Source organism: Rhineura floridana, chromosome 7 (genome assembly GCF_030035675.1).
Source record: "Rhineura floridana isolate rRhiFlo1 chromosome 7, rRhiFlo1.hap2, whole genome shotgun sequence".
In the NCBI taxonomy this organism is placed as follows: domain Eukaryota; kingdom Metazoa; phylum Chordata; class Lepidosauria; order Squamata; family Rhineuridae; genus Rhineura; species Rhineura floridana.
Window position 1 is genome coordinate 118,202,193 of NC_084486.1, and position 8,116 is coordinate 118,210,308.

Genomic DNA, 8,116 nt, shown 5'->3' on the forward strand with positions numbered 1-8,116 from the left:
TTTACCTGTAAATTGTGTGATGTCATAATGGAGCCATGTGATTGACTGGTGGGTTGCCCTGTCCACCTGTCAAAGTGTGCCCACAGAGCCAAAAAGTTTCCCTGTGTGTGTATATATATTTTAACTGTCTTTGTATATGTAACTGTTTTATATATGTTTTATTATATTGTAAATCATTTTTGGATCTCTCATGGGAAGCAATTCATAAATGAGATGGATGGATGGATGGATGACTAAATAAATAAATAAAGCAGCAATTGGATGATTACTTCACTGTAGTAGTTTGAATGAGAAGGTGACTTTGAATCAATGTAAGATGTGAGCAGGGAATTGACACAGAATACATACACACACAAACAGCAAATGTTTGCAGCTCTCCACTTGCATATAAATTTATTCAAATCATCATTTTCCTTGTCCAGTGGTTCCAGAGCATATCCAGGGACCCTGATGCAATACACAGGGTCAATTGTCTGACAGTGATGAGAATTTTTTTAAAAAAAGTATAGCCTAACCTTCATTGCAGGACCCCAGGCGAGGTTACAGCAAGTATGTATATAAAACAAAATATTAACATATCAGATCACATCAGTAATCTGTCAGCGTCCCAAACTACAGGCCAAGATTGCAATTGTTAAAAGCCTGAAATGAAGAGGCACATCTTCACCTGGTGCCTGAAGCTATACAATGTTGCCACCAGCCTAACTTCCAGATGGAGTGCTATTGCTAACAAGACCCTCGCCCAGGTAACTGACCCTTGGATTTCACTTAAACCTGGAGCCTCTCCAGCAGATCTCAGGCAGAATGTGAGTGAACATTTAAAACATGTAGAGCTTTCAGTCACAGCCTAGATGTACATTTGTACGTGAGTTTGCTTTCATATGTTTTTCTAAAACCTGCACATATAGAACCTTGCTAACTCTTTATCAGGTACAAGCCCTAGGCTCAGTCACCCAAGGAACATTTGTACATCAGTGCTAGTTCTGTGGTATGTTTGGGGAATGTGTGACCCTCTGTTTGTTGCTGGATGACAACTCTCATCCTTCTGTCCTGACCATTGGCCATGCTGGATGGTTCTGTTGGGAGCTGGCATCCAACAACATCTGGAAAGTCACAGCTTAGCCACCCCTGTTGTATGAGATCATGTTCTATCATGATGCTAAGCCTGCTAGTGTCATCTTGGGTAGGCAGATTTGGGAAGAATCACTTCAACAAGAGGTCAAAGGATGCATAGTGATGCTTCTGATTAATCCACACACCACCACCAGTGCCAACTTATCCAGGCAGTAAGAATTTCAGGATTGCCACTTCAAAATCAGATTCCTTTGGAGGACAGAATACTGGAAATATAAGTCTAATTATGAAGTGTCGGTTGAACAGGAACCAACAGTGGAGGCTGGTGGCTCTGATGTCAATGGGGCAGTGAATCCTCCCCAGGTTTTAGTCTGAACTATCAAGGAGCTGTTCAAGCTTAAAACACCTTGGATGGGTTGTTGAAAGAATTCACTGTCTCGCTGATAATGGAGCCACCAGCCTTCATCAGGAACCAGTGTACTCCTTGCATATTAATAGTAATTAAAACCATAATAATTTTAAGATAGAAATGAGACTTGAAATAAAGACATGAGAATACAAGAAGAGCCATGCTGGATCAGACTAAAGGGCTTTGTAGTCCAGTCTTCTATATCCCACAGTAATCAGCCAGAAACCAATAAAAGGCCCACAACATAAGAAGCTGCCTTATACTGAGGCAGACTATTGGTCCATCTAGTGGTCCATCTAGCACAGCATTGTCTACAGTGACTAGCAGCAGCTCTCCAGTGTTTCAGGCAGGCTTCTTTTCCCCAGACCTCCTTGGAGATGCCTGGGAACTTCTGCATAAGTAGGACATGAAGGTAAGAGCCCTCCCCCCAGCAACATGTATTCTGAGACATGCCACCTCTGATTCTGGAGATAATATACAAGCAACATGGCTAGTAGCCATTGACAGCCTTATCCTTCATGAATTTGTCTATAGCATTAAAAATGGTGGTCATCACATCTTGTGGTAGTAAAATTGTGGGTAGTGTGAATAAGTACTGGAGCCATGAAACTAATGTGTCTTAGCCACTGTGAAGACTTCTCACAGACTTCCTTGACCGTTCCTCCAGGCATGACAAAGGTCTCCCAGGGATGACTGTTCTGGTCATAGCTAACAGACCCACCCACCCCACTACAGCCATAGACAGAATGGAGCCATGAAACTAATGTGTCTTAGCCACTGTGAAGACTCTTCTCGCAGACTTCCTCGACTGTTCCTCAGGGCATGACAAAGGTCTTCCAGGCATGGCCGTTCTGGTCATAGTTAACAGACCCACCCACCCCACTATAGCCATAGACAGAATGGAGCCATGAAACTAATGTGTCTTAGCCACTGTGAAGACTCTTCTCACAGACTTCCTCGACCATTCCTCCAGGCATGACAAAGGTCTCCCAGGCATGGCTGTTCTGGTCATAGCTAACATACTCACCCCACTATAATCTTTAAATATGATATCTAGGGGGGTGGGCTACGGAATAGTTTCAATAACAATAGGATCTCCCACACCCATTCACCAGCTAATGGGCAATGCAGAGGCCCATTAACTCACAGGCCACTCTATTAGATTAACAAAAGGAGGAATAATGTCAACATCATAGTGGGTTTCTCACACTTGCAGGAATCAAAATCAGAGGCGGGATGGCTACCCCTACAACCTTTTTTTTCTTTTTTGTCACTGTGTATCCAGAGATTGTGATGAGAAAAAAGGGGATCTTCTCTTCGCTGTGCAGCTCTTACCTTCTGTGTCCATTGTCATGCATCAAAATTAGACCCAACGCATGTTCAAATGCATGCAAATGGCTCCCTTCATTATAAACAGCTATCTGAAGGAGCTGCATGACATGGTTTTATGGTACCACAAGGCTCCCTTGTAGGGCTGTAATAAGTTATTTATGTATTTATTATTTGAATTATATCCTGTCCTTCCTCCCAGCAGGAGCACAGGGTGCCAAATAATCTAGATCAGGTTGGCTAGACTTCCTGTTTAGACTACAACAGCATCTAATACTGTATATCAGGATGGTTAGACTTCAGGTTTTTGGTATTTAATTTTATTTCTGTTATTACTAACAATACCCAAGATCTGCCAACCAGAGCACGCCACCAAAAATATGCACTTACAGTTAAAAAATTCTAGGCAAGGAATATTTTTATAAGTGCCGAAATTCAACTTTTTGATACTGAGCTACACACATTTCCATTGAACAACCAAAAAAATGACAGACAAGAGCTTTCCTGTTTCCCAAACAACAGGAAAGGTTTTCTGGGGGACAGAGTATGTTACAGTGGGAGCATCATCCTGGAAGGCCCAATCGACACATAATTTCCCCCACATTTATATTTTGAGTGTGGTTCTGTGTACTGAAACACATGATGTTCCCGAGAAAGAATCAGGTCTACCATGTGGGTAGAATTGTTTCATTTCTTACTCTTCGATGCACCTTGTTTTTGATGCAGCCCACTCCTCCTAGAAATATTTTCATATATAAACATTTGATATATTTAGGTCTGCACTTTCGCAGATTTAACGATGAGTACGTCCTATTGATCTCTATAGGAATGTATTTGATTGTTCAATGTAAGCCTACATCAAAAAGCATACATACTGTAATTACAGGCAATGATAAATGAAAAATGTTAATAATTCCAATTATGAGAATTACAGGTTGGTATTTTCCTTTCACAATTGGTGTTTGGATTATATAAACTTACGAATAAGGAAAAATGAAAAGAGTAAAACCACATTCCAAATTCTGCACAAACTCTTTCTAATGTACCCATTGACAGGAAACAGTTTCAGGAAGTATAACAGACCCAGCATGCCTTGCCTTGTTTCCAGTGAAAGGGAATTGCTGATATGGCACATTTCATAAGTTTCATTGAAGCCATTTTCTTTCGCTGGCAGCAAATGTGTATATCACAGAGAATGTACACACGTGCGATGTTGCATGTGAATAACTGTACAAGTGAACAGCCAAACTACTTCTGTACCCACTTACACAGAATACAGTCGTTGACTGTAACATGTGAAGAGGGCCAGTATGTTTGCCGGATCTAATTGTGATCTTATGTGAGCTTTCCATTTTTTTGGGGGGGGGAGGAGATGATAACTTCATGGTCGTTGCTTCCCTAACAATGACCTTCATTGTTTAAGAACACTAGAAATATTGAGTACCCATGGTTGACTCCGGCGAAGGATGGTTCATCGTTCTCCAAAATTGATGTTTTGGTGTCCATGTTATTTTCTGCTGCAACAGACAGGCTTTGTTGGTCTGCATGTTAAATTTACAAAGATAAGAACTGTTGACCCCATGGACACAGAACTGCACCTTGCAGCACTGACTGGTTTGGTGCTTTGTGTTTTAATCCTGACAGTGGCTGTTTTGTTGTGCTTCAAATTCACCATGTTGTGTTTGGCACCTGGTAAGTTTTCCTCCATTCACATTTGGACAGTTGTGCGGTCAGTCGGTCACCTAGAAGACTCTTCTCAGTGGCAAACACACTCCCCTTTCATGGAGGGTGTCTCCCAGGGATCGCAGCTGTCACGCTAGCCATGCCACCCAATCCAGTCCAGTCCAGTGCCAGAATTGGATCAGTTCAGTGAACTAATTCCACCCCAACACCAACACCAGCTAAATCATTTGTATGGGTACCGGCCCACCTTGCAGGGTTGTTGTTCCATGGTTCCAATTTTTGGATACCGAGCCACATACATTCTAAGCGAACATCCATACAAAGTACAGAGAAGAGCTTTTCTGTTTCACAAACACCAGGAAAGGTTTTTTCGGCGACAGAGTATGTTACAGTGGGAGCCCCATCCTGGGAAGCACAATCGATAGGTAAGTTTCTCCCCATTCACATTTGGACTGTTGTGAGGTCAGTCAGTCACCGAGAAGACTCTTCTCAGTGGCAAACACACACCCCTTTCATGGGGAGTGTCTCCCAGGGATCGCAGCTGTCACGCTAGCCATGCCACCCAATCCAGTCCAGTCCAATGCCAGAATTGGATCAGTTCAGTGAACTAATTCCACCCCAATACCAACACCAGCTAAATCATTTGTATGGGCATCGGCCCGCCTTGCAGGGTTGTTGTTCCATGGTTCCAATTTTTGGATACCGAACCACACACATTTTAAGCGAACATCCATACAAAGTACAGAGAACAGCTTTCCTGTTTCACAAACACCAGGAAAGTGTGAGAAGGTCAAAATAAAGGCACCAACTCACATTTGTTCAGTCAAAGCTGTACATTTATTAGAGAAATGTTACATCACATTCTCTCGTGAAAGCCTCAGTTCTTTCCAGCCCCATATCTTTTAACAGAGGTTTCCTTCTCAGAAAGATGCTTCCATCTTTCGGGGCTTGTAGATGAGTGAATTCCCTCTGTGAGTGTATTCTCCTACATGGCTGCAATCCTATCCACATTTACTTCAAAGTCCATTGGATTGGTCTGCACAGCACACTGATCAGTGTGGGACCGGCTTCCAAGTAAACATGCATGGATTATGATCTCTCCCTGCAGTCCCTGGAAATCTTACTTTTCAGTAAGCAGACGGGTGGGTTTTGCAAGCATGAAGAGAGATGCTGTAATTGGCGCTAAGGGGGTTAATGAAGAGTTTCACGAGGCATAAGCAGCCAGCCGCTTCAAAATAAAACACGCGACTGATCAGATTGAAGTATTTGCAGTCGGGCTGGTGCCCCTTTTCTTCAAGCACCCCTCTGCCTGCCCCATACCAACACAAGCATCATTCTCCAAATCAGCGGTTTTTCAAGGTAAATTCTGTTTTTAACCGCATCGATTAAGCCCAGTGTTAAAAGCAAAAGCAGCACAATGCACGCGCTTTTGTTAAAACATCAAGTAAACGGTCCAAATTTAAAGGATCTCCATTTTGGACCAGATGTAGATTTTCTTGCCGTGTAGACAAGCTGTGAGAAGCTGATTGGACCTGCATTACAGCACAAAGTCATGCCTATTGCATGGGGGTGAAGATGGAAAAATAGGCCTGGCTTGCCACCTCCATTGCATCCTCAAGTAGCTGGCCAGCAGAGCTATTTCATGTGGTGAGAGGATTATTTGACACCTGTCCTCAGGATTAGAGTATTAGAGGGCTGCTGGGACAAGTTTTACCCCTCTTGGATGTAAAGTGCTTGAGAAGTGGTGGCAGTCCAGCTGCAGACACTCTTGGAGGAAAGTGATTATTTTCTCCCATTTCAGTCTGGGTTCAGGCCCAATTTAGGGACTGAATTGGCCTTGGTTGCTGTGACATCACAAAGCTATGAAAATATGTTATCCATGTATTGCTGATGTTTGTTCATTAATATATGTCCTTGCTGGTAAGCCGAAAAGGGAGGGGAAAATGGAATGTTAGGGAGTGCTTGGCGTGAATGTTTCTGATGGGGGGATAGATTTTCTGGTTGTGTGGAGGGAATGAGTGAGGACTTTTTAAAAAAATGCTGGGGTTTGTCAGTTAAAAAGTATTTGGTTAGTGTTTTTATTCTGGGGTTAAGATATATAGTTAGATTAGGAATTGGTGCAGAGGGTGGTGGTTAGTCTGAGGTATATAGGAATTTAGTTAGTCTAGTATAGTGATATATACAGAACTTAAAACCATATTTAATGTTTTAAAATACTCATATGTAAATAATAAAGCACAATTTTGTTTAACTTGTTCTATACTCACACAAAGCTTGGTTACTGTCTACCATATAAATCTTAGTGAGGTGGCATAAGAATAATGGTACTAAATCTAATACACACAATCTTCAGAGTCTCTTAGTAAATACTTTGAAGGTGTTTCATGCTGAAGCTGGTGGCAGCTTTATACCATAAGGGTAACCCCTTGAAGGAAAGGTTTGCCTCACATACACCCTAACAATAAATATAACCACAATGGGGTTGAAGGTATCTAGAATTACCCAGAGATAAGGGTGGGATACTGTCGAGTGCCCAGACTGCGAGTGAAAATATTGCACATAAAGGTCGGGAGATACTGTATAACCTCTGTACATACTATACATAGAGGGTAAATTCTATAGCGTATAGAGGCAGGCTTCCCCCTCATCTGCTACAGGAAGGCAGAGACAGGTGGGTGGGGGCATCACAGTTGTCCTGATGGATGACTTTCAGGAGAGGGACAGGAAGAGAATAACCTTGTTGCTCTTATTTGATCTCTTAACAGCTCTCGATGCCATTGACCATAGTATCCTCCTGGACCATCTCCATAAACTGGGAGTTGGTAGCACTGCGTTACAGTGGTTCCACTCCTACCTATGAGGCCCATTTTCAGAGAACAGCATAGGGGGATTATGTGACCGTTCCCTGGCAGTCATGCTTTGGGGAGCCACAGGCACTGTTTATCCCTGATACTGTTTATTATCTGTATGAAGCTGCTGGGAATAGTCATTAGGAGATTTGGGGCAAGGTGACACCAGTATGCTGATGACAGTCAGCTCTATTTCTCTCTTACATCCAAATCAGCAGAGATTGTGATTGTTTTAATCTGGTGCCTGAACGCAATGGTGGGCTTCATCAGGGCCAACAGACTGGAACCTGATAAGACGGAGACTCCATGGGTAAGTGGTTCCCAGGTCCAGGAATTGGGAGGTTCACTGGTTCTGGATGGAGTTGCACTCCCGCTGAAGGAACGTGTAGTTTGTGGGTCTCCTAGATCTATCTTCGTCACTAGAGATTCAGGTGATGCTGCAGCCAGGTTGTTGAGGGGATCACCTGGAAGCACGCATATTACATCTTTGCTGAGGGAATTGCTCTGTCTGCCAGTCAGCTACTTGGCCATGTTCAAGGTCTTGTTAACCTATAAAACTGGAACAATTTGGGACCAGGTTACTTGAAAGACCGCCAGCCCCTGTACAGACCTGTAAAATCACGTAGATAATCTGGGGGAATTTTACTTGTGGCACTGCATCCTACAGAATATAGGTGGTGAGCCAGAAATCAGTGTTTTCTGCTATTGCCTGTTCTTTGGAATGCCACCATCAACCATCAGCTGCTTCAGATGTCTTGTAAAGAATTATCTT